Consider the following 27745-nt stretch of genomic DNA (forward strand, 5'->3'; position numbering starts at 1 on the left):
CCTGCCAGCCTACCAGCCCCACAGTGCCCCTGCCTGCCGTATACCTGGTAATCCCAATAAAAACCTGCAAACCCACTGAGGACTCTGACTCCTGGTTTACCCAGTCTGCTGGATCATAGAAAACGTGCTCAGTGCCCTTTCCTGTCCTTGCATCTTGTTTTCTCTTCTCGTCTCTTTTGCTCATACTGGTGTCCCACTGGCACCCATATAAGCCCAGTCTCTCAGCCCAGATGAATCCCATCTACGTATGCCCACATCCTACTCCAGGTGCCTGCCATCAGGCATGCATTCAGGACCACAGGGTTCCATCATCTATCCTAATCACGGGAGAGCAGAAAAGCCTGATACTTTGCTTACCCTACCCCTCAAGGTTTTCTGCCAAGAGAAGGCCGGAGAGCCCAGAGTGAAGACCTGCTGCGGGCTGGGAGGCCTGACAGCCTCCCGGCCCCCCAGAACCCCAGACTGTGAGCCTGTAACAGCGCTGGAGGCATTATGGCAGCACAGGAGAAGGGCAAGGTCCGGGAGCTGCGGGACGAGACCTCGTGTGGAGGAGACACCCAAGAGGACCAGCAAATGACCCCTGAGGCAGCAAGAATTGTTGGAAGAGAGGACCATGTGTAAAGTCAGGACAGGACACAGTGCAGGTTCTCTGATCCCATGCAGACCAGGTAAAGGAGGAGTCAGTCCTTAGTGGGCTTTTGCAGGTTTTTTATTGGGGTTCACCAGGCATATGGCAGGCAGGGGTGCTGGCTGGGGGGCTGGCAGGCCTCCCAGCCCCCAGCAATTCCTCACTCTATCTGGGCTCTCTGGCGTTCGTTCTGCTGCTTCTCGGCTTCTCTTTCGGCTTCGGCTTCTACTGCTGCTGCTGCTACTGCTGCTGGCGTCCCCGTGACACCGCCCTTAAAAGCACAGTCTTAGCTCAGCTGAATCCCATCTACCTATGCCCACACCCTATTCCAGGTGCCCGCCATCAGGCATGCATTCAGGACAAGGATCCATCATCCATCCTGATGGCAGAAGGGCAGAAAAGCCTGATATTTTCTTTACCCTACAGTCCACCCCCTCAGGGTTTTCTGCCATACAGTCTGTACATATATATACAATTTTCTAAGCAAACAAACACTGCAGCCATGGCCCACAAAAGCAAATACATCAAATATAACAAAATACAACAGAACACAAATAAGTCCAGGCAGGGTCCCAACCTAGTGCAAAAGACAATTATTGGTACCAGCAGATGAGCCACCAAATCTGCTGCCGAAGGCACTGCTCATACGAGGGAGGGGAATCACTCACGGCATCTATTGCAACACACCAGGAGCCGTCAGGCTTCCTGGCCTTCTCTGGCTGTAGTCTCGGCTACAAGCCACACACAGCATCCACCCCCAGGATGCACTAGCTCTAGGATTGGCAATTCTATTCTGTTGGGGGTAATCGCCAACCCTCAGGGTTTCTGTCTGCAGTCGCTCCAACACTCGGCCTTCATAGCCACAATGCGACTCGCAGACCCCTGCACTCAGGCCAACCCACTGCACAAGCACATGGGTCGGGGATCCAAACTCTGCATTCGGCTTGGGCTCCACCCCAAGCCACGTTCCCCACCTGTCCCCCAAGGACAGGTTCCTCAGCTCCTCACCCTCACTCAAAAATGAGCAGGGCATCACCCACAGGTGATTTTACGAGACTCACAGGGCTTCAGCATACCCAGGCTGCTTAACAGCCACTCAAGGCTTCTCAACTTAGCATCGGTACCAGCTTTTGCCTTCTTAGTTGGCTTTTCTCCTCCGCCTGGCTCCTGGGCATACACAGGCTGCTTTTGGCCATCAAGACCCACTGGCCACCCCCAGACTCCTATCTCCTGGGGTTTACAAACAAAACTGTTCCACCCCCAGGGTCCCAAAACATATCAACCTGCAAGGTCCTCCGCCTTCTGGCGGGATTGTCAGTCCAAGTTTATCAGTCCATGTCCATCAGTTGAAGTCCATTGGCCTCTCCCTGAATCAGCACCGGCGAGCGCTGAATCGTGGTCCTCTCCTCCCCGACGATTCTGCTGCCTCAGGGGTCGTCTCCTTCATGCCAGGTCCGTCCTGCTGCTCCCGGACTGTATCCACCTTCTGTGCTGCCATGGCGCCTCCAGCGTTATTACAAGCAAACAGTCTGTTCTCCTTAGTCCCTCCAGGTCTTCGGAGGGCTCCAATACCCATCTGCATGGATCATCCTGCCAACTTACCCAATTGTAGAGGGCTGGAATAGACACGGTGCAGGTTCTCTGATCCCATGCAGACCGGGTAAAGGAGGAGTCAGTCCTTAGTGGGCTTTTGCAGGTTTTTTATTGGGGTTCACCAGGCATATGGCAGGCAGGGGTGCTGGCTGGGAGGCTGGCAGGCCTCCCAGCCCCCAGCAAGTCCTCACTCTATCTGGGCTCTCTGGCATTCATTCTGCTGCTTCTCGGCTTCTCTTTCGGCTTCGGCTTCTAATGCTGCTACTGCTGCTGCTGCTGCTGGCGTCCCCGTGACGCCGCCCTTAAAAAGCACAGTCTTAGCTCAGCTGAATCCCATCTACCTATGCCCACACCCTATTCCAGGTGCCCGCCATCAGGCATGCATTCAGGACAAGGATCCATCATCCATCCTGATGGCAGAAGGGCAGAAAAGCCTGATATTTTCTTTACCCTACAGTCCACCCCCTCAGGGTTTTCTGCCATACAGTCTGTACATATATATACAATTTTCTAAGCAAACAAACACTGCAGCCATGGCCCACAAAAGCAAATACATCAAATATAACAAAATACAACAGAACACAAATAAGTCCAGGCAGGGTCCCAACCTAGTGCAAAAGACAATTATTGGTACCAGCAGATGAGCCACCAAATCTGCTGCCGAAGGCACTGCTCATACGAGGGAGGGGAATCACTCACGGCATCTATTGCAACACACCAGGAGCCGTCAGGCTTCCTGGCCTTCTCTGGCTGTAGTCTCGGCTACAAGCCACACACAGCATCCACCCCCAGGATGCACTAGCTCTAGGATTGGCAATTCTATTCTGTTGGGGGTAATCGCCAACCCTCAGGGTTTCTGTCTGCAGTCGCTCCAACACTCGGCCTTCATAGCCACAATGCGACTCGCAGACCCCTGCACTCAGGCCAACCCACTGCACAAGCACATGGGTCGGGGATCCAAACTCTGCATTCGGCTTGGGCTCCACCCCAAGCCACGTTCCCCACCTGTCCCCCAAGGACAGGTTCCTCAGCTCCTCACCCTCACTCAAAAATGAGCAGGGCATCACCCACAGGTGATTTTACGAGACTCACAGGGCTTCAGCATACCCAGGCTGCTTAACAGCCACTCAAGGCTTCTCAACTTAGCATCGGTACCAGCTTTTGCCTTCTTAGTTGGCTTTTCTCCTCCGCCTGGCTCCTGGGCATACACAGGCTGCTTTTGGCCATCAAGACCCACTGGCCACCCCAGACTCCTATCTCCTGGGGTTTACAAACAAAACTGTTCCACCCCCAGGGTCCCAAAACATATCAACCTGCAAGGTCCTCCGCCTTCTGGCGGGATTGTCAGTCCAAGTTTATCAGTCCATGTCCATCAGTTGAAGTCCATTGGCCTCTCCCTGAATCAGCACCGGCGAGCGCTGAATCGTGGTCCTCTCCTCCCCGACGATTCTGCTGCCTCAGGGGTCGTCTCCTTCATGCCAGGTCCGTCCTGCTGCTCCCGGACTGTATCCACCTTCTGTGCTGCCATGGCGCCTCCAGCGTTATTACAAGCAAACAGTCTGTTCTCCTTAGTCCCTCCAGGTCTTCGGAGGGCTCCAATACCCATCTGCATGGATCATCCTGCCAACTTACCCAATTGTAGAGGGCTGGAATAGACACGGTGCAGGTTCTCTGATCCCATGCAGACCGGGTAAAGGAGGAGTCAGTCCTTAGTGGGCTTTTGCAGGTTTTTTATTGGGGTTCACCAGGCATATGGCAGGCAGGGGTGCTGGCTGGGAGGCTGGCAGGCCTCCCAGCTCCCAGCAAGTCCTCACTCTATCTGGGCTCTCTGGCATTCATTCTGCTGCTTCTCGGCTTCTCTTTCGGCTTCGGCTTCTAATGCTGCTACTGCTGCTGCTGCTGCTGGCGTCCCCGTGACGCCGCCCTTAAAAAGCACAGTCTTAGCTCAGCTGAATCCCATCTACCTATGCCCACACCCCATTCCAGGTGCCCGCCATCAGGCATGCATTCAGGACAAGGATCCATCATCTATCCTGATGGCGGAAGGGCAGAAAAGCCTGATATTTTCTTTACCCTACACCATGATTCGGAGCTCACCAGTGCGATGCAGGGAGAGGCCACCAGACTTGGACTGCTGGACTTGGACTGACAATCCCACCAGAAGGCGGAGGAACTTTGGCAAGTTAAGTTTTTGGGACCCTGGGGAGGATGCTATTGTTTGTACACCCCAGGAGATGGGAATCTGGGGGTGGCCAGTGGGTCTCAGTGGCCCAAAGTAGCCTGTGCATGCCCAGCAGCTAAGGAGAGGAAAAAAGCCAACTGAGAAGGCAAAAGCTGGTGCTGATGCTAAGTTTGGGAAGCCCCGAGTGGCTGCTAAGCACTAAGTAAGCTGAGGAAGGACAGTGAGTCTCGTAAAATCACCTGTGGGTGATGCCCTGCTCGTTGTTGAGTGAGGGTGAGGAGCTGAGGAAACTGTCTTTGGGGGACGGGTGAGGAACGTGGCCCGGGGTGGAGCCCAAGCCGAATGCAGAGTTTGTATACAAGGATCCCCGACCCATGTGCTTGTGCAGTGGGTTGGACTGTGTGCAGGGGTCTGCGTGTCACATTGGTGGCTATGAAAGCCGAATGTTGGAGCGACTGCAGACAGAAACCCTGAGGATTGGCGATTACCGCCAACAGAATAGAATCGCCATTTCCAGAATGAGTGCATCCTGGGGGTGGATGCTGTGTGTGGCTTATAGCAGAGACTACAGCCAGAGAAGGCCAGGAAGCCTGATGGCTCCTGGTGTGTTACAGTAGATAGCATGAGTCGTTCCCCTCCCTCGTATGAGCAGAGCCTTCAGCAGCAGATTTGGTGGCTCATCTGCTGGTACCAATAATTGTCTTTTGCCACTAGGTTGGTGCCCTGCCTGAACTAATTTGTGTTCTGTTGTATTTTGTTGTTATATTGTGATGTATTTGCTTTTGTGGGCCATGGCTGCATTGTTTATGTTTGCTAAAATTGTATATATGTAAATTGTATGGCAGAAAACCCTGAGGGGATGGACTGTATGGTAAGGTAAAAGGTATCAGGCTTTTCTGCCCTCCTGCCATTAGGATAGATGATGGAACCCTGTGGTCCTGAATGCATGCCTGATGGCGGGCACCTGGAGTAGGGTGTGGGCATAGGTAGATGGGATTTCACCTGGGCTAAGACTGGGCTTTTAAGGGCGGCATCATGGGGATGCCAGCTGAAGCCAAGAAGCAGCAGAAGCCGAGAGAGAAGCAAGAGAAGGACGGAGAGCCCAGAGTGAAGACCTCCCGGCCCCCCAGCACCCCTGCCTGCCGTATACCTGGTAATCCCAATAAAAACCTGCAAAACCACTGAGGACTCTGACTCCTCCTTTACCCGGTCTGCTGGATCATAGAAAACCTGCTCAGTGGCCATTCCTGACCTTACAGCAGGTTTTTATTGGGATTTACCAGGTATACAGCAGGCAAGGGTGCTGAGGGACCCAGAGGCTGGCAGGCCTCCCAGCCCCCAGCAAGTCTTCACTCTGTCTGGGCAGCTTTCTCTGCTTCTCTTCTCTTGCTTCTTCTGCTGCTTCTGCTGGTGTTCCTGTGATGCTGCCCTTAAAAGCCCAGTCTTAGCTCAGGTGAATCCCATCCACACATGCCCATACCCAACTCCAGGTGCCCGCCATCAGGCATGCATTCAGGACTGCAGGGTTCCATTGTCTATCCTAATGGCGGGAGGGCAGAATAAGCTGATACATTTTACCTTACCCTACAATCAGTGTATATACAAGTTATATACACATTTCTCTTGGCAATATGAACACTGCAGCCATGGCCCTCAAAGTAAATGAAATACAACTGAATATAGCAACAAAATAGAATAGAACACAAATAAGTACAGGCAGGGCAGCAACCTAGTGGCAAAAGACAAGATTACTGGCACCAGCAGATGATCCACCACTTCTGCTGCAGAAGGCACTGCTCATACAAGGAGGGAACAACTTAGGCATGTGCTGCCACATACCAGGAGCCATCAGGCTTCCTGGTCTTCCCCAGCTGTGATGTAGGCCACAAGTCACACACCGCATCCAGCCCCAGGATGCACTCACTCTTAGATTGGCGACACTACTCTTTGGGGGTAATCATTCAATCCTCAGGGTTTTCTGTCTGAGGTCATTCCAACACTCCACTTTCATAGCCACCAATGTGACACGCAGACCCCTGCACCAAGCCATTGCACATGAGAAGAGAGAGAAGCAGAGGCCACAAGAGAACGCCAGAAAGCACAGAGAGAGTGAAGATTCACCGGGGACTGGGAGGCCTGCCAGTCCCACAGCTCCCCGGCAACCCCGCCTGACATGTATCTGGTAAATCCCAATAAAGCCTGAAAGAGCCACTGAGGGCTCCAGGACTCTCCTTTACCCCGTCTGCTCGAATCATAGAGACCCTGCTCTGTCCCCTCCCACTGCTACAAAGCATCAGAGGGCTCTAGATGCAGCAGGAATGGCGAGCTCATAATAGGTCCCAAAGTCATCTCAAATGTCCCCTTTAGGATCATCTTCTGATCTACCACCCCAGGGTGGGTAACACGCACCCATGGCAGCCACTTGCAGTCACCCATGGTGTTACTTGTAAATTGGCTTCCAGGCCACGACCCTAAGAGGCTCTCAGCCACCCAGCACATGTGGGGAGCCCTCACAGTCCAGGGCCATTCCCAGTCCACAGTCTGCCCTGGGCCCACCCCAGTCGGGGCTGGCAACAAATTGTTGCCCTGCTGTCCAAATCCAGGCTTTAACACAATATCCGAAGTTTGTATCTGCAATTGGATGGGAGCAGAAGCACAATGCAGCAACTCCTCCACTAGGGCCAGACCACTTTTCCTGCTTTTCTCATTGGGTATTCCTAGCACGTCCCACAGACATTGGCTCCAGCCACCTAGCATCAGAGTGGGGGGGAGTAGCTTTCAGTCCTTGCTTCAGCAGGCCATTATACTACTCTATGATCCCTGCAGCTTTGGGATTATAGGGAGTGTGAAACTTCCATTCAACACCCATGTCCTTGGCCCACTGCTGCACCCGGGCTCCTGTAAATGAGTCCCTTGGTCGCTCTCCACCACCAGCGGACATCCATATGCAGCACATAGGAATGCCAGTGCCGCCAAAACTGCCTTTTGGTCCATGTGTGGAGCAGGGTAAGCTGCCAATAACCCGGTAGCAGTGTCCACACAGGTGACCAAATACTGTTGTCCATCCGAGCGAGGTAGTGGTCCAATGATGTCAATCTGCCAGCATGTCAGGGGCGCCTGCCCCCACAACACCTGGCCAGTGGATGAAAAAGGTCTCCGGGGGTAAGTCCTGGAACACACTACACATTGTTCACAAACAGTCTGAACCTCCTCTAAAGGTACAGCTAGACGCCAGGCACATACAGTGGCCCACATTGTCTTTTGCCCTGCGTGGAGCAAGCATCTGTGCAGCCATTGTGCAACATTCTTCCCCAGAGCAGTTTCAAGCCATCACATCCGGGCTAGGGTGTCTGTTCCATCATTGCCTGGTAAGGCCAATGGAGCATATCCTGTGACATGATAAACAGTCACCTACTTTGGATGCCCTAGATCCCATAGATCTTTCCATAGGGCCTGGCCCACAATGGCCAATGCATGAGTGTCCAGTCATTTAGATTCCACATGGAAATCCACAGTGTCAGGCCCCTGTACACAACCCAACTGTCAATACAGATTACTAGAGGGGAGGCTCATGGGCCACCACCACCCATACTGCTCGCAGTTCAGCCTTTGGCTGCTCTGTCCAGTCCCAGTTTCAAACCAAATAGTGTCCATTTCTGGGTGTACAGCCACAGCTGCCCAAGATGCTGGCTGGCCCCGGCTAGAACCATCCATATACCAGGCCTCCGTTGGAATCGGTGCTCATCCCTCCTTGTAGGGACTAGCTTCAGGTTCTGCTTCTACACAGGCTTCTGAAGTTGGTTCCACACTTACATACACCCCGGACCAAGGAACATTCTGCAACTCCGCTGTTAAGGGGCTAGTTGGCAGGGGGCAGCACTGTTCCAGGTATGCCCCCCACTTCTCCAAGGTGGGTGTTTGAGCAGTACCACTATGGGGTTTTGTTGTCCAATCCGGTACCCATTTAGCTATTGGGTAGGTGGTTCTCACTAAGACAGGAGCTGTGGCAGTTATACTTTCAGTAGCTAGTAAGCCTGCATATAACGCAACTCTCTATTTTTCAATTAAGGAATAATTAACCTCAGCCCCCTTCCAGAGTTAGGAACAGAACCCAATAAGCTGTCGTATCCTCTCTGATTTCTGCCAGAGTCCCCACCCAAGCCTTTCTTGAGTAACTTGCACATCTAGCTCACAGGGTCAGGCTGGGTCAAAAAACTGCAAGAACTGTCCAGCCTTTATAGTCTGTTTAGCTGTGGCAGATGTTGTGTCTGAATCAGTTGACCAATCCCATCTGGCCCCCTTATGTATCAACACATACTAGGGTGATAGAGGCTGGGCCATGTGAGGTATAAACACCCTCCAGTAACCCAGCAGGCCCAGAAATGCTTGCAGCTGCTTCACTGTAATTGGAATGGGTTAAGCTTGTTCTTTATCTATTACAGCTTCAGAGATAACCTTTGTCTTACCAGACCAAAGAAACCTAAGAACTTAACTGTCTGGGCCTCTGCAGTTTGCTTTAGTTGATTGCCCAGTCACATGTTTTCAGGTGTGTCAACAGGAGAGCTACTGCCTTTTCCAAATCTGCAAGAGAGTCACTAGTCAATAAAATGTCATCAATTTAATGATACAAATGCACTGAAGATGGTCTCTCCCACCGGGCCAGATCTGCTGCCACCAGCCCGTGGCACAGAGTAGGGCTGTGCAGGTATCCCTGTGGAAGCACAGTAAATGTCCATTGCCGGCCTTCCCATGTGAAGGCAAACTGGCCTTGACTCTGGAGCAATATCTATAGGAAAAAAAAGCATCAGCCAGATCGGCAACAAAATGACACATGCCTAGCTCATGGCTCAAATGATCCATTGTGTCTGCCACTGAAGGGGGGAACTACTTTATTTAACTCACGATAATCCACTGTCATGTGCCAAGAGTCATTAGTCTTCTTCACCGGTCACATGGGCAAATTGTAGGGGCTGTGGGCAGTACACACAATGCCCACTTTGTCCAGTTCTGATATTGTGCCTGTAATTTCCTTGTGTCCTCCAGGCAACTGATCGCTTGGTATTAGTCACTCACCTAGGGACTGGCAGTTATATGGACAGATATTTAACATGTCCTCACACCACTGCCTTTACCACCCTCACTCTAAGGTGAAACTCTCTGCCTGTGGTTTCTAGCCATAAGCCACATAGTACATCCATCCCCAGGATGTACTCTGGAATGGGCGATACATATACTTCATACTCCTTCAGGGATGATCACCTAATCCCCAGGGGTGGTCTTGCTGCTGTCACCTTGACACTCTGGCCTCCATAGCCATCAATGTAAGAAGCAGATCCCTGAAGTTTTTCTGGATTTCCATAGGGATGGCAAGCTCCACATGTGGCCTCTGGTCCCTGCCCATTCCCTGTGGATGGGTTCCTTGGCCCTCACCCTATTCGAAAGTGATCAGGCCATTGCCCGAGAACAGGGTTGGCAGCAAGTGGTTTTCCAGGTGCAGGGCACATGCCTGAGGCCTGGAGCTTCCAGGCTTCCCCTGAGCAGCAGTCCTTCTCATGGGCATGAACCTCTGGGCTTCCTGCAGCTGCTTCCGTAATTCTTTTTTTTTCTTTTTTTTAAAATTTATTTATTTATACAAGCACTGGGTACAGTCAGAAGCTTGGGAGGGTGAGAGAACTCACCAGAGCCAGAGCGGGGAACAGAACAGGCAGAATGACGAAATAAACTGCTGAGGGGAGCAGTGGGCGTGGCAGGAGAGGTCTGTCGCGCCATGCGGGACCCTCGCCGGCAACCAGGGATTGAACCGGCACTGAAGAGGCTGTGGGCAGTTTTGCAGCCCAGTGCTCAACCGCTGTACCACTAGGGGAGGCCCTGCTTCTGTAATTCTAAGAAATATGCAGTGGGCTTCGTGTGTATTTTAGTATGATCTACACCTGCTCTCACTAAACCTGTCCACATTTGTTTACGGGTAACTAACAGGTTTTGTGATGCCAAGAGGCTTCCTTGCCCTCCTTGGCATTCCTTTTAACTGTTTAACAACTATCCATATTCCTTCCTGAGTTTGAGAGCACCGGCTTTCAACTTCACCCAAGCTAGCTATCATTGCTGTGACATGATTTGATGTCCACATAGGGTGCTAGAACTGCCATGAAGGATCCAAATGAGGATGAGGGTGCATTCTTTAATACCAAGTCTCTCATCCCTGCTGTGAAATGCTCATCATGAGGACCACAAGTATTCAGAGTGAACATGGCCTGCCGCACCCCCAATTCCCGAAGTACCTGTACCAGCTTGGCGTATGTCTGCCATCTGCTCACTATCTCCGGCACATCTCCTGCATCAGCCCATACTGTCCCTATGCCAGCCATTATCCATTCTAGCAGGGTGTGGTCGCCCTGGCCATACCGCCGGCTGTTCTGCAGCCTCTGTCTCAAGGATGGCTGTAAAGTCACTGAGGCCAGTCTCTACATCTATTGTGCCATCCAAATAATCTCCTCCACTCCCAGGTCCCACAAACATAGCAGCCAGGCTGCCAACTATTCCCCTGGTTTCTGGTGGAACTGTTTGCCCAAGTCCACCAGTTCTGCCTTGGGTGTATGGTCAGTATGTAGTAAATTCTATAATTCATAGTGGTCCAGTAGCCTCACCCCCTGGGGCCATAGGCCACTGTTGCTTCATTTTCTGTCACCACGGAGCGGGCCCGAAGCATGGGACCAGCCTAATCCTCCTCTCTAGAGGAGTCCGGCATCTCTGGAGTTGCAGGTTGGTTTGCCACTTCTGGCTGAGACTCAGGCAAAGGGCCAGCCTCCCTTTCCTCCTCTCCTGAGGAGGAGTCTGGCATCTCCAGAATGGTGGGTTGGTTTCTCTGAACTTCTTCCTCCAGAATCCTCAAACTCTGTTGCAGTTTCGGGATCTCATCCAGTACTTGTTGAATTCTGGATCACTCTTCCTGCCTAGACTCTCACAGAGCCGTGAGAAACACCCACCCCATGGCCCCTGCCGCCTCGCGGGCACTGTATCTACCCAGGGTCTCTCCTATTTCGTATAGGACCTGTTCCAACTGCCCTGGGGATCCATCTACCTCTGGCCATTCCTGGGGAGGTGCCCACTGGGAGAGGAGGCTGGCCACCAAGTACCATCTGCTCATGGCCGACCACCCCTCAATCCTTCCCCAGCTTTCAAAGGGTTCCATACCCGTCTGCGTTGAACCATCCTGCCGTCTACACCAAATGTAATGCAACCATCCCAAACCGGGTAGGTTCATCACCGTTTCAAGCAGCCCTGTTTTCATGTTCTGTGCCATTCTCTGCCATGCTCTGCTATTCTCCACCGTGCTTCACTGTACTCCACACCACACTGTCTTCTGCCATCCTGGCCTTATATGCCCAGTCTCTTGGCTCAGGTGTGCCCTCCTATGCATGTCCTCACCCCACTCCAGGTGTCCGCCATCAGGCATGCATTTAATCTAATGGTGGGAGGGTGGAAAAACCTGATACTTTTTAGTTACCCTACACTGACAGTCTAATCACAAGATCCAAAGCTAAGAATAACACCTCAACAATATCCTCCCTATTTATCCCTTCCATAAACTCAGAGCAACTATCTGGCTATATATGAGAAAATACATGTATGTGTACTCTAAGAAAAGGAAAAGGGATAATACCAGTTGTTTGGTTGAGGCCTAGGATGGCATAGAATTAAGAAGAAAAAGCAAAAGAATTACTAATAATAGAAAAACATACCCTTAATTATCCTTCACAGTCAAAAACAATTAAGTACTGAATCTCTCTCTATCTCTCTCTTCCTTTAATATTCAGACATTTATATCTTTTTGACTTTCTGCTTCATTTATTGTCAAATACTGTTAATGGGTATAATTATAATTATCTACAATTAATTTTTTTCTTTCATTTCTATCAGTTTTTGTCACATGTATTTTGAAGCTCTGTTGTTTGTGCACATGTACAATTAGGATATTTTTTTGAAGACATAAACTCTTTATTATTAAGTGATATACCTCTTTAGCCCTCATAATATCCCCTGCAGTATTCCTTTGTGTACTATTGACATAGTTACTCTATCTTTTTTTTATATTTCATTTGTGTAGTATATATATATCCCCTTGCTTTACCTTTAATGCACGTATGCCTTTATATTCAAAATGGGTTTCTGTACATTATAGCTCAATTATGCCATTTTTAGTCAATAAATCATCCCTATCATTTAATTGGCAATATTTGACCATTATATGATGAATTATTAATATGGTTGGATAGTTTTGCTAGATATTTTCTGTTAGTTCTAATAGATATTTATCCATCATTTATTCTGTCTTGTGTCAGGCAACACCACACTGATAAATGGGAGTTGTGGAGCAGGCTGCACAATGCAGGATGCTGCTGAAGAGCAAGATCCTGGCCATTTTTACTGATAGAATAAGTATACAGCATCAGTTACATGAGGTAGAAGGATAAGGAGAAAAAGATGAATGAAACTAAGGAATGTCATCTAGGGCTTGGGGGGACATGAGTCTGCTGACAAGATAATTGTTATCAGTTTGACAACCAAGTGTTGTAATGGAAACCATATTCCAGACCCCTGGCCATGGATCTAATCTAACAAGGCCATGGATCTAATCTAACAAGGCCTTCCACTGGTCAGCTTCTCAAGTCCCTTGTCATACATTGGTCCCCAGGGCCCCCACCCCGGGTGTTCCCGGTCACACCTCATGATGTATGAGTCAGGAGTAAGTTTATGCATTCTTCCTCAGCCCCCTGAGTGTTGCCGGTCATATCTCTTGACCATACCCTTCCCAGAGTGATCAAGCTTTCTGATCTTGATTGATTTGAAAGACACATAAGTTTTGGCTCCTATGACTGATTCATCAGTTTCTGAAGGGCAGTTCTGATCTTGTGCAGGAATGCAGAATTCAGGTAACAATACTGGTGGTTAAACAGACTGCTTAAATCTAGTAGACCCACACTGTCTTATTTTGGATGAGTAGTTTTCCTATGGTTTATATAATCCAAATATAAAATCTACCTTCAAATATAATGCAAAAGTCTTAGACCGATGCTTTCCAAATTTCTCCCATTTTTGGGCAATTCTTGCAATTATTTTACTTTTTCAGATTCCGTAGACACATAATATATGATTACTTTTGTTTTTAGTTCAATCCCCAGCCAGGGAGCTACCCACATGACACAGCAGACCTCTCCTGACTCGCCCACTGCTCCCCTTAGCAGTATATTTCAGTCAATCCACCTGTTCTGTTCCCCACTCTGTCTCTGGTGAATCCTCTCACACCTCACACCTCTGGGCCTGTACCCCAGTTCTTGGATGCCTAAATAAATAAATCTTAAAAAAAAAATTCTATTACCTTATAGAGCAGTGATTCCCAAAGTGAAATTTGGCAATGCCTACAGATACCATTGGTCATCACACCTGAGTATTACACTACTAGTATCTATGGGGTAGAGGCTAAGGGTACTACTAAACATTCTGTAACATACATGACAAAAAAATTATCTAGCTAAAAACATCATTAGTTCTGAGGTTGAGAAGCTATTTTTAAAAAGATTATTTCTTTATCTTCATTTACACCATTTCCGGTGCTCTTCATTTATTTGTCTTGACCTAGATTCCTGTGTTATGTCATAACTCCTCTATGTGAAGAACATCCTTTAACAAAGGAACTTCCTTAAACAAAGGATATCAAGCCTCCCTGGTGGCACAGTGGTTAAAGTCTCAGGACTATCTATTGGCAGTCACTGAGCCCTGAGTTCAATCCCCCAACAGGGAGCTAACCCACATGGTGCAGCAGACCTCTCCTATCTCACCCACTGCTCCCCTCAGCAGTGTATTTCAGTAGATCCACCTGTTCTGCTCCCCACTCTGTCTCTGGTGAATCCTCTCACCCCCAGCACCTCTGGCCTACACCCCACTTCTTCTATGCATAAATAAATAAAATAAATCTTTGAAAAAAAGGATACAAAAATATCCAATCTACATCTCAAAAATAGAATTGATACATGACCCTCTCAAATTCACAGGCAGAGAGAAGAGGCCAAATAGGTTGTGAATATAGACCTCTACCTCCTTATCCTCTCTATTCAGTAAACACTGTCTGAGCCCTCTCCATCTCTGCCATCTCTCAGGTGTGGTATTGTCCCTACCTATCCTTATTATTAACGGGACATGTTTTTTTAAAAAAGATTTAGTTATGCATACAAGAACTAGGGCACAGGCCATAGGTATGGGAAGGGGGTGAGAGGATTCACTAGAGACAGAGTGGGGAGCAGAACAGGCAGACTGACTGAAATACACTGCTGAGGGGAGCAGAGGGCGAGACAGGAGAGGTCTGCTGTGCCATGTGGGTATCTCCCTGGCCAGGGATCGAACTTGTGCTGCAATTGCTGCAGATAGCTTCATAGGTTGTGTCTTAACCCCTTGCACCATGAGGGAGGCCCTAATGAGACACTTTTAGAGAAATACTCCAATAAGAACAATCTGTAATTAACATATTACTATAAATAAAGTTTTATATTTCTTTTGTTTGAAGTATTTTTCAAAATCTCCATACTTTGTACACATGTGAATTACTTTTCCCTAATATTATCATCTATTAAAACACTGATATATTACTTACATTTTTTAAGTTATGGTTAAATAACTATTTAAAATTTTCTCGGTCAAATGTTTTAAATATGTTTATACACATTTGGCATATATATGTATGAGTGTGTGTTTATATATTTATAAAATGGTACAAGAATTTAGATCTAGACTATATATATATTATTTATGTGTAATGATGCATAATACATATTACAAATAAATACATATTGTATACATTTTAAAAATAAACAATAACAATTAAGTTCCAATATAGATTCTCGTTCATTTGCTTTATTGACTAATGCTAAGATTTCTGTACAATGAATGTTCACAGTAAGAAATATTAGAATTGGAGAGATTCTAAGAAGAAAATCAGTCACCACTCTACATGGGAAATAGCATCTGTCCTCAAGCAATTAGTTCTATAACCTGATTCAGAGGAATTAAGAGTTTTATTTCAACTCAGCTAGCATTTATTGATCATAATTATAATTATGATAATTATAACTATAATTCCAGGATGAAGACTTCATCAAATAATTCTTCAGTTTAGTTTTAGAGTTCTCTTGAACTATGATGAAAGTGGACAGGATATGGTAATTTTGCGTGTTTTTCCATGAACAATTATTAGGAACCAGTTAGTATTGTGAAGTATTTTTAACTATTTAATGATGGCAAAGGTCTTGATTTTCAAAACTTGAAACTTCAACAATGCGTAATAAGCAGGATTGTATTAAAGCAAAGCATCAAGTGGCAGAATGAAAAAATTTGACAATACATGGGTTTTTAAGATTGTAATAAATGTTAACAACTATCATGAATTCCATCTAAATAATTTCTTAAAAATCTCCCAAAGATGAAATAACACAGCTCATTGATTTAAATCAACAATTGGAATTAAATCAATGGGATGGAATTTAAATCAATAATTTTTAAGAAAATTGTTGGACAGAGTAGTATTTTAAACTCTAAATTTTATTTTGCCATTACTTTATTAAAAGGGTCTATAAAACAAAGAAAATAATCCAGTCAAAAAATGGGCAGAAGAGCTAAAAAGAAACTTCTCTGAAGAGGAAATGCAAATGGCCAACAGGCATGTGAAAAAATGTTCACCATCACTTGTAATCAGGGAAATGCAAATCAAAACTACAATGAGATACCATCTTACACCAGTGAGAATGGCACATATTAAAAAACTACAACAACAAATGTTGGTGAGGTTGTGGAGAAAAAGGAACTATCCTGCACTGCTGATGGGAGTGCAAACTGGTCCAACCACTATGGAAAGCTCTGTGGAGATTTCTTGACCTACTAAACATAGAGCTTCCATATGATCCAGCAATTCCACTCCTAGGTATTTACCCAAAGGACACAGAAACATCAATTCCAAAGAGCACCTGCACCCCTATGTTTATAGTAGCACCATTTACAATAGCTAAGCTTTGGAAACAACCCAAATGCCCAAAAATAGATGACCTGATCAAGAAGATGTGGTACATATACACCATGGAATATTACTCAGCATTCAAAAAGATAAACACATTAAATTTGCAGCAGCATGGATGGAGCTAGAAGGGATCATGCTCAGCAAAATAAGCCAGAAAGAAAAAGAAAAATACCATATGGTCTCACTCATAGCAGGAATTTAGAAAACTTAAATAAGGGACCAGGAAAAAGAATAACTATAAGAAAGAAAATATCAAAATCAACAAACAACTATGAACCAGAGACACACTTTGGGGGGTGAGGGGCGGGGAAAGGAGGGATTGGGGTCAAAATAAGGGGGTTGCAATTGTATGGGGAATATAAAAATAAAATTTAAAAAAATAAAAGGGTATGTATGTGTATACACACACACACACACACACACACACACACACACATATATATATATATATATATATATATAAAATCACAACAACCTAAGTACATACTGGCAATACCTCTAGCTACCAGGAGCACACATAGATGAACATGTTGGTTTTAAGCTTCATCACAATGAACTTTGTGATGGGGAAGAAAGCTCACCAAGAGATGTTGGAACTAAAGAAGCAGAATCAGCAGGAGACATCTATTAAGAGGAATTATTGCAAGAATTAGCTAACATAGTTGTGAGGGTAGACTAGGTAAGTCTGAGAGCCTAAGGTAGGCCCTTCTCAGAAAGGCAGGCTAGGGCACTTAACACATTCTGGAGCTGCAGTCTACAGTGGAATATCTCCCACTCACAGAAGTCTCAATTCAGCTCCTGATACTTTTAAATTAATTAGATCAGACTAACCCAGATTATTGAGAATCAACTCTCCTACTTAAAGTCAGCTGATTATAGAATTTAATTACATCTATAAAAACCCTTAGAACAACATCTTAGATTGATGTTGAGGACTATAGCCTAATCGAAACCATTAAGTATTACAAGATTTGTGCTAGTCTTAGGTGATTATAAGGAGGACCTATGACAGACTTTGTTCTTAATTGAATTATATCAGAATATAGGTAGTGGAGTGGGCTAATTCTATAATTGGGCATCTTAAATCTTACTTAAAAGGAAATAGGACTATACTGAGCCTAAGTTTGTTCAGCAAAAAAGCAGCTGTCATCCACATTATCTAGGAAAAAAAGAATGATTTGTCAGCTTGTGGTTTGGTCAATGTTCATGCTTTGTCTGTGTTCAGACTTAATTAGAGTCACCTTATTTTCCATTTTGATGCATCATGGTTACAGAGTTACTATCTGATATTGCTATTCTATGAGATTGTTTCTGTTCACTAGGAAAACACGAAAATTTCACTGTGCGTACCAGGTCAGCTCCTGGTAACACCAAGGCCTAGTTAATATTACTAGATATTTCCCAGATGCCAGGGATTTTTGTGTCTCACCTTTCTTTACAGTATCTATCACCATGACGTGAGACAGTGCTGAGAAACTGAGGGCCATCAAACAGGAAAAAAAGTGATTTAGTCTAAATGGAAGCCCCCTCTCAGAGTATCATTTAATAAATTAAAACTTAGTCTCTTCACTTTGCTCAGCTGAACAATGCTGGGAGACACAAAATAAATAAGAAAGGAAATAGAGTTGCCTTGGTAAGCCAACCATGGGTTCACATGTCAGAGGGGGCTCTCAAGAATTCAGGCAAATAGACTCCAGCAGGACAGGTGTGTGTGTATCTGAATACACACTGATGGCCCACCTTAACCTGATGGTCCATCAAGACTGACTCCCCCACTCATGAAAAGTCCACCAAAACAGGTTGTAAAAGGTCGCCTCAAATCCTTTTTGGCACCAGGACCTCTCCCATCTTGCCTGCTGCATCTCTTAAGCAGTATATTTCAATAAATCCCCCTTTTCTGTTCTGCACTCTGTCTTTGGTGAATTCTTTGACCCCAGAGCCTCTGACATCACCCCAATATTTCTCCCCACTACACTCCCCATTAACTTGTTACTTCCATAACATATAGAAAATTGATTCTTTTTTTTTTTTAAAAGATTTATTTATTTATTTATACAAGCACCGGGTACAGTCAGAAGCGCGGGAGGGTGAGAGAATTCACCAGAGTCAGAGCGGGGAGCAGAGCAGGCAGAAGGACAGAAGTACACTGCTGAGGGGAGCAGCGGGCGGCAGGAGAGGTCTGCGTGCCATGTGGGACCCTCGCCGGTGGCCGGGGATCGAACTGGTGTTGCAGAGGCTGCAGGCAGCTTCGCAGCCCAGCGCTCAACTGCTGAGCCACCAGGGGAGGCCCTAGAAAATTGATTCTTTTGAAAAAACATTTCTCTTTCTATTAAATGCCTTTTTTAGGTCAAGCCCCACTCCCTCATAAGCATCTGGAATTTTTATATGTCAAAATATAGAATGGGCCTCCCCTGGTGGTGCAGGCAGTTGAGCGCCACACTGTGAAGCTGTCCGCAGCCTCTGCAGTGCTGGTTCCATCCCGGCCGGCCAGCGAGCGAGGGTCCCACATGGCGTGGCAGACCTTTCCTGTCTTGCCTGCTGCTCCCCTCAGCAGTGTATTTCATCAGTCTGCCTGTTCTGTTCCCCACTCTGTCTCTGGTGAATCCTCTCACCCTTCCGCGAATCTGGCCTGTACCCCAGTTCTTATATAAATAATCTTTAAATATATATATATATATATATATATATATATATATATATATATATATAATATGAGGATCTCTCTGGTGGTGCAGCGGTTGAGCGCTGGGCTATGAAGCTGCCCACAGCCTCTGCAGCGCAGGTTCAATCCCCGGACACTGGCAAGGGTCCCACATGGCGCCCAGACCTCTCCTGGCTAGCCTGCTGCTCCCCTCAGCAGTGTACTTCATCAGTCTGCCTGTTCTGCACCTTTCTCTGACTCTGGTGAATCCTCTCACCCTCCCGCGCTTCTGACTGTACCCAGTGCTTGTATAAATAAATAAATCTTTAAAATATATATATATATATATATAGAATATGAAAATACCTAATAGGTTAAAGGAAGAAAATCAATTTCTAAGGCACAGTAATTACTCTCATTCCACCCTCTAAATTTGACTTGATATTCTTAAATTTAAAAAGAAAATCAATTAGAGTCATCCAGAATTTTCCTTAATCTAATGAATGTCTCCAAATTTCCTTTAAATGTTGATAGGCAGCACCAAAACACAGCATAAATACTCTCGCAGAGGGCAGAAAATCAGATGAAAGAGCAGCAGTTACTGTAGACAGCATTACAAAGGCTTCAACTGACAACCTAAGTGTCATCAGAGGAGATTTTTCTGATAGGCTAGAATCTGCTGGGTCAGGGGCAGTGTTTGATTCCCATATCTTTACACTTCCTCATCAGCTTGATTCTCACCATTTTCAACAACTCAAAACAGCAAAGGCTGAGATCACCTAGAAAGACAATGGTCCTATACAGAGCTCTGATTCTGGAGGCCCTCACTCTCACTACCATAAGGAGCCCCTGTGGAGGTGAAGACATTGTGGGTGAGAGCAGGTTTGAAGGTTGTGGGTACTAGAGTTAGGAAACAGGGACTTGAAGGGAAAAAGAGATTTATTTAGCAATAGTAGAGACTCAGCCTCCCTGGTGGCACAAGGGGTTGAGCACTGCACTATGAAGCAATCCAGCAGCACAGGTTCAATCCCTGGCTGGCCAGGGAGAAACCACATGGCGCAGCAGACCTCTCCTGTCTTGCCCGCTGCTCCCCTAAACAGTGTAGATCTGCCTGTTCTGCTCCCCACTCTGTCTCTGGTGAATCCTCTCGCACACACCCCCACCCCGCCCCACACCTCTGGCCTGTACCCCAGCTCTTGTGTGCATAAATAAATAAATCTTAAAAAAAAAAGAAAGAAGGAAATAGTAGAGACTCTTCAAAGTCATTCTCAATACTGAAGAGATCTAAAAAGAATGGTCATTTTTTTCTTCAGGAAACCAGCATTCCAATCCATTGCAGGGTTTGCCATGTTCTGTATCTGACACTGGATCCAGTGAACATAGCCTGGGCTTTCTGACAGTCACTCATGACTGCCTCAAAGTATAGGGATGCTTTTAAGAGTGGGTGTTTTGTTATCCCTAAATTCATGGATTATTGTTCTCAAATTTTTTTTGACAACTTCTGAAGTTTTTTGTCTACTTCTTCTGTAGTTTATCTTGGAGTACATAGTTTCATGAATTATGTATACTATTTAGATATAAAGAAGGGTGACTTTTTCTTCATCTCAGATTTAAATACTTTCCCACTACCGGAATGGCACAGGTGGGGAGGGGTGACCTTTAAGCAAGTCGTTTTACGACATGGTCTTCATTTAATTTCAGTTATGGTATATGTCACCTTATAAATAATTAAATAAAATAGGCATGTAGATCTGTTTTCTCATATACATACATAAAAATGTCAATGATCTTATTTTTATTTTATTTTTTTATTTTTTTTATAGAGGCATGTTTTATTTATTTATTTGTTTGTTTGTTTGTTTGTTTTTGTTTATACAAGCACTGGGTACAGTCAGAAGCGCGGGAGGGTGAGAATTCACCAGAGCCAGAGCGGGGAGCAGAGCAGGCAGAAGGACCGAAGTACACTGCTGAGGGGAGCAGCGGGCGGCAGGAGAGGTCTGTGCGCCATGCGGGACCCTCCTCCGGTGGCCGGGGAGCAGCCGGGGATCGAACCGGTGTTCAACCGCTGCGCCAGCCGGGGATCGCAACCCAGCATTCAACCGCTGCGCCACCGGGGAGGCCCAATGATCTTATTTTTAATTTAGTGCTACAGGTATATAGCTTAATTCTTTCTTTAACAAATAAGAAATATTTTTAAATAAACTGAGAACTTTATATGGAAAAATTTGATGAATTAAGTTATATTGGATTGTCAGTCCAAATTAGCTGCCCTCATCTAAAGTTCTTATAAGAGGAAGAATAGGAATTATTTGGTCTCCTCTGCCTTCATTGTCTACCTCTTTCCTTCCTCTCTTCACACATTTCTTTTTATCATCATCATCATCATTTTTTAATTTTACATCTTTAGAATATAGAATTTCTCTCCTCAAGTGTCTTCACACATTTCTTTATCCTGCTTTCCTTCTAGGATCCATCCCTGGCTCTTTTCCCAGTTGTTTTATAGACATAGAGAATGAGTTTATAAAATCCAAAGTAAAAAATTGAACTGTTCAAAGGGGAAGTGGAATAGAATTTACTCTCTTCTTCAGCATGTATTAATCATGTCTGTTCCCACTCTAATTTAGTTTGGTGCTGGGAATTTCACCTGCTTCTCAAGAGCACTTACCAATTTTGTTCCTTCAACATCACATCGGGCACAGTACATTGATACAGGGCCTGTGGTGCTTATAGGACTCCATGAAGATGCTTTAATATTTTTAATTTTTAAATTAGAAGAAAATATGAAATTTGAAGGTAGGGGAAAATGTCTTACCTTTTAATCCAGCCTGGATTATATTTGTCTTTATACCAATATGGTTATAAAATATAACTTTTACTATTTTCATGGAGAAAGAAGACCACAAAGGCTAGAGGGCTTGGGGCTCACAAGTTATAATGGGACTCCACTCACTGCTGGTCCTAATGCTCCCTCTGTGGCCATCATTCCCCCCAGAACTTCTGTGGTTCTCAAGACCAGCAATTGACATTCAATATACATTTTTGAGCATACAGTGAGCTTAGTATTAGGGATTCAAAGATGGCAAGACATGCTATTTGCTCCTGCCCCCCACCACCCAAGAGAAGGGCTCAGACTAGTGATATAAAGAATATGTTTCAGGAAAGCAGAGGCCTCCCTGGTGACACAAGGGTCAAAGTCTCAATGCTATAAACTATTGCCAGGCACTGCTGCATGAGTTCAATTCCTAATCCCCAGTCAGGGTGCAACCCACATGGCACAGAAGACCTTTCCTGCCTTGCCTGCTGCTCCCCTCAGCAGTGTATTCAGTAGATCTAGGCCTGTTCTGCTCCCCAGTCAGTCTCTGATGAATCCCCTCACCCCACACACCTCTGGCCTGTGCCCCAGTTCTTGTAAGCATAAATAAATAAAAATAAATCTTTGGAAAAAAAAGAATATGTTGCAGGAAAGCAGAAGGAGCATTGCTGAGCAGGACAGTGACCCAGCTGAGGCTAAAACTATAAAAGTGAATTGGGTCAGTGGGCCCAGCACTGCTTATAGGACTTCATGGAGTCCAAAAGTACCTCAGGCCCTGTATCAATAAATGATAATTTATTTATTCCTTCTTTCAAGATGTTCTTAACTGTCAGCAGCCCAGGACAAGTAGCAGATGAAAAGAACAATTGAATATATTTTTGTTTGAAAAAAGAGTCAGGAATACTCATGCAAGGATAAGGAGGCTTAGTTGGGGGTCTTTTAACCAAAGGGGTCATGCTGGGCATGAAAGAGAGTGAGCCATGTGAGGAATAGACAAACTTGGAGAGCAGGACACTAGATGGACGGGTGGGAGGTCAAGATGTAGTAAAAAGCAGATTTAATGAGAGAACTTTTGGTAACTAAACAGATACTACAAGGATGAACTGAAGGGGAATATTAAAAGAAAATTTTATTGCTAGGAAAAAAATAGACCCTACAAAACCCAAGGGATATGGCAGGATAACATGGCTTAGTTGGTTGGCAGAAGAGATGTTTGTGGAAGAAGCTGGAGTGTACAGCTACGGATGTCCCCATTACAGAACTCACTAGAGAACACTGCATTTGCTCCTTCACTCACCTGCCTCTCCCAGTATTCAGTCAGCTACTGGCCAGCAGAGACCATGCTGATTTGTTCTTCACTCCTCTCTCCCCACTAAGTCTGACACTTTAATTCCCCATAAATGAGAAATGAAGAAAGGAAATGTAAAAGACTCATGAGTCTTGACAAAATCATCCAGTCAGGCTCATTCAGGCAGTCATAATGTGCTGGTTGTATTTCTGCTTTAGCATACTCAGATTAATACCTTGTGCATTCCATGGAAAAGGCCAGAGTTCTCAATGGATTTAAGTGTTGTATCAGGGGAGAAAAAGGGGAGATTTAGTAACCTCCTAAAAGGAAGAAAGGAATGATGAGCAATGGAAATCCATAATCTAATAAAGCTCCCACTTTTTTTTTTAAATTTCATAAGAAATTAGGTGTTCCTCTTTAAGGGTCATACAGACCCTGAAAGAAAACAGACTGAGAAGCATTGTTTACATTTTATTTTATTCTTTTTTAAAGATAGATTTATTTATTTTATACAAGAGCTGGGGTACAGGCCAGATGCGAGGGAGTGTGAGAGGATTCACCAGAGACAGAGTGGGGAACAGAACAGGCAGACTGACAAAATACACTGCTGAGGGGAGCAGCGGGTGAGACAGGAGAGGTCTGCCATGCCATGTGGGATTCTTAATGGCCAGCCGGGATTGAACCCGCACTTCAGAGGCTGCGCACAACTTCACACTGTGGCACTCAAATGCCTGAGCAATCAGGGGAGGGCCCATTGTTTACATTTTATATACTTTATACTATTATTACTGTTCTTGTCATATCCTTTATTATACTCTATAAATAGAGGACATGCTTTAAAAATTATACTTTAAAAATTATAAAAAGTATCCTGTATACTTTTCCTTGGTTAAAAAAAAAAAAAAGGAATTCCTGCATAGAAAATGAGATATGGGGATCAGTCCTGAGGGGATCAGAACCATAAGGATTTTAATTGCTTAAACTTTGAGAGAGAAAACTTATGAATTAGAGAGAAGTAAACCTAATCACTGGGGGAAAAAAGCTAAAACCATGATAATTTATTCATTCCTTCTTTCATACCGTTACAATCCTCATCATACATGCACTGTGTACCAGGAACTGAAGCAGGCACACAGAGAATAGCAGTGAGTAAGGCCTGTGGGGTTCTGCCCTCATGAGGAATATGTCATAGTGGAAAGACAGGCAGGATTCTAACTGGACAACACCAACACTAAAGAAACAGGTGCTGGGATTTTTGTCTAGAGATTTAGACAAAGATGGAACCCACAATATTGAAAAGTCAGTGTCTCACGTCACTTTGTTTAATAGTTAATAACGTTCTTTTCTCTGTGTTTTTCACCTTCCTCTCACTCAATCTCGCTTGTCAGCTGATCACGTGGGCATCTACGGCACAGTCATCTACCAGTCTTATGGTCCCTCTGGCCAGTACACACATGAATTTGATCAAGATGAGTTGTTCTACGTGGACCTGGAAAAGAAAGAGATGGTGTGGTGGTGGCCAGAGTTTAGCAATTTTGCAGGTTTTGACACACAGCGTGCACTGACAAATGCGGCTATATTAAAAAAAAAAAAACCTTGGACATCCTGACTAAACGTTACAACTCTACTGACGCTACCAATGGTATGTGTCTCCTTTCTGCCTGTCTCTGCTGACTATACCCTTTCATACAAGGCCTTACTCCCTACTTCCCTAGAGATAATCAGTGCTGTATAAAACTCTCTCCTTTCCATAGAGTCCCAAGATATTCTCATAGTAATTACTGAACCCTCATTCTCTCCTATCTCACAGATCACGTATTTCCATGTAACAAAAGGATTCTTACTACTATAACACAATCCTTGATCTTTCAAAAAGGAATCCCAAGACCTCTTATCCTAACAAGCACACCCAGAGGGAAGGGCATGGGGTAAAGCGCAGGCCATCTACTAAACCATTTCCTAAGTGGAAGAGAAACTGCTTTTCCATTCTCAGATGGGGAAACAGTGGTGGGAAGAGTTCTCCAGGATGCAGTGCAGAACCTCAGGGCAGAGCCATTTGCAATTCACGCAGGTCTGTTTCCTCACCACAGAGGTTCCTGAAGTCACTATGTTCCCCAAGTCTCCTGTGATGCTGGTTCAGCCCAACACCCTCATCTGTTTTGTGTACAACAACTTCCCTCCTGAGATCAACATCACATGGTAGATCAACAGGCACTCAGTCACAGAGGGTGTGTCCGAGACCAGCTTCCTCCCCAAGAGTTATCATTCCTTCTTCAAGACAAGTTACCTCACCTTCATCCCTTCTGATAATGATGTTATTGACTGCAAGGTGGAGCACTGGGGCCTGAAGGAGCCACTCCTGAAACACTGGGGTATGTGTGAGTTCTTCCCCTTTTGGTACTTTCTCTTCTCTGTAAAGTTCAGAACATTCTGCCTCTTAGCCCATAAATCTAATGTCCCAAAGCTTTTTACACACTTAAAGGATGTTAATGATTGACTTCACCATCCTCCTTAAGCCTGGTTCCCTCAGTCTTTGTAGAACCAACACAACCACTCCATCCCACAAGCATGCACATAAATCAACACTCTATTCTGACTTCCAGAATTTCATTTCACAGAACCTGAAATTCCATCCCCTGTGTCAGAGCTGACAGAGACTGTGGTTTGTGCCCTTGGGTAGACCATGGGTCTCATGGGTATTGTGGTAGGAACCATCCTCATCATCCAACGGCTGTGCTCAGGTGGAGCCTCCAGACACCAAGGGCCCTTGTGAGTCACACCCTAGAAGGTAAGATTAAACATTTGTCAGCACTGAAAGCCAGAGTCACAGTACAAGAGGAAGAAAGTAGGAGGAGGTTGTGGACTAAAATGTGTTTGAAAAGTTGGAGAACTGGGAAATGATGATGGCATAATGATGGCACAGGAACCCATCTGAATTTGTTGATCTCATGTCTGTCTTATTGCAGGTGCACTGCCTATCTACAAGAGAGAAGAATGAGCATGCTAGATGACCAAGAACTATTTTCTGGCCCAGTTCATCACATTTCTTTTCTCCTCCAACACTCCTCTCACCTCTTCTCTGGGGCTTAAGATGCTATCCCTTGATAGCCCACATACCCCTCAGAGTTCTCCCTGACTACCTGGGTTTTATTTTTTCTATTCTCAATTGTTATCTACTATGAGTAAACCTAATCTCTGGGGAAAAAAGCTAAAATCATGATAATTTATTCATTCCTTCTTTCATACCATTACAATCCTCATCGTGTTGGTAGTAGTATCCCTGGGATATTAAACCAGTACCTAATCCCAAGTGATCCAGATCCAATACCTCCACAGAAGCAATAAATCCCTCTTTATGTGGTTTTTACTTTATATTTTCTTGCCTTTCCTCTCAGGGCTGACTAACACCATGACCCCTTCTGGGATCATTTAATCTCATTTTCTAAATCATATTTTATGCCCAGCAGCACAGAAACAACCAAATGGCAACTGATATTTTCATATGTAGCTGAGGTTTATATTTCAGTCCTTCTTGGGTTCATACTGTTGGCCACTACACCCACTCACCTAATTCAGACATCAATGAAGATAATATATACATTTTCCCTTCATGTAGATTTACTATGGCAGAAAAATCAAAAACCATGAAATAAATATTTTCTCATTTTATTACAGGTTTTAAAAGTTATGACAGAAATGTTAGAAGAGAATTTTGAATCTCAAAAGTACCAAAGTCTAAATTTCTTCCACAAACTTTAGATTTGTTAAGAACAAATGATGATAATAGAAGCTTCCCTCTCCTCACACTTAAGATAAAAATTTTAGGCATGGGCCTCCCCATGGTGCAGTGGTTGAGCATTGAGTTGCGAAGCTGCCCTCAGCTTCTGCAGCGCTGGTTCGATACCCGTCCGCCTGGCATGGGTCCCACATGGCGCGCAGACCTATCCTGCCACCCACTGCCCCCCTCAACAGTGTACTTCAGTCCTTCTGCATGTTCTGTTCCCCACTCTGGCTCTGGTGAATTCTGTCACCCTCCCACGCTTCTGACTGTACCCAGTGCTTGTATTAATAAATAAATAAATCTTTAAAAAAAATTTTAGACAGGAAAAGAAATGAAGTCACTTAGGAGAACTTCAGAATTAGACAAATACATTGATATCTATAAAGGAGCAACTTTAAGGAAAACTTAGTTTTCACATATGGTTAGTAATAGTGGGAAAAGGAATAGAGTAGAAAGCACAGATATATGTAAGGTCCCTAAAACATAAATAAAGTTTGCCTGACCTTCAAGATGAACTCCTCCTAGGTTAACCACCCAGACTTTCCTGTGCCATCATAGCATGTCAGAGACAGTACAGTGAATATGGCTGCAGGGTGTCCCTAGGCAGAAAAGACTAAATCAGGATCCCTGTGTCCCCATGCATCCCAGCTTGGGGAACAGCAAAACAACCCAGTATTTCTGCTTCTCACTTCTTGCTATGGAAGCTTGACCCTATTACAGAGAATCTCAGGAGGAACAACCAGTTAAAATAATTCAATG

The 27745-nt window shown here is 45.2% G+C and overlaps 1 pseudogene; it reads left to right on the plus strand.

Annotated features, from left to right (window-relative positions):
* The first annotated feature begins 19895 nt into the window (after nucleotides 1–19895).
* On the plus strand, nucleotides 19896–25992 carry LOC119252316 (HLA class II histocompatibility antigen, DQ alpha 2 chain-like; annotated as a pseudogene).
* The last annotated feature ends 1753 nt before the right edge of the window (nucleotides 25993–27745 follow it).

Source organism: Talpa occidentalis, unplaced genomic scaffold (genome assembly GCF_014898055.3).
Source record: "Talpa occidentalis isolate TD23 unplaced genomic scaffold, MPIMG_talOcc4v2.1 talOcc4.2, whole genome shotgun sequence".
Classification (NCBI taxonomy): domain Eukaryota; kingdom Metazoa; phylum Chordata; class Mammalia; order Eulipotyphla; family Talpidae; genus Talpa; species Talpa occidentalis.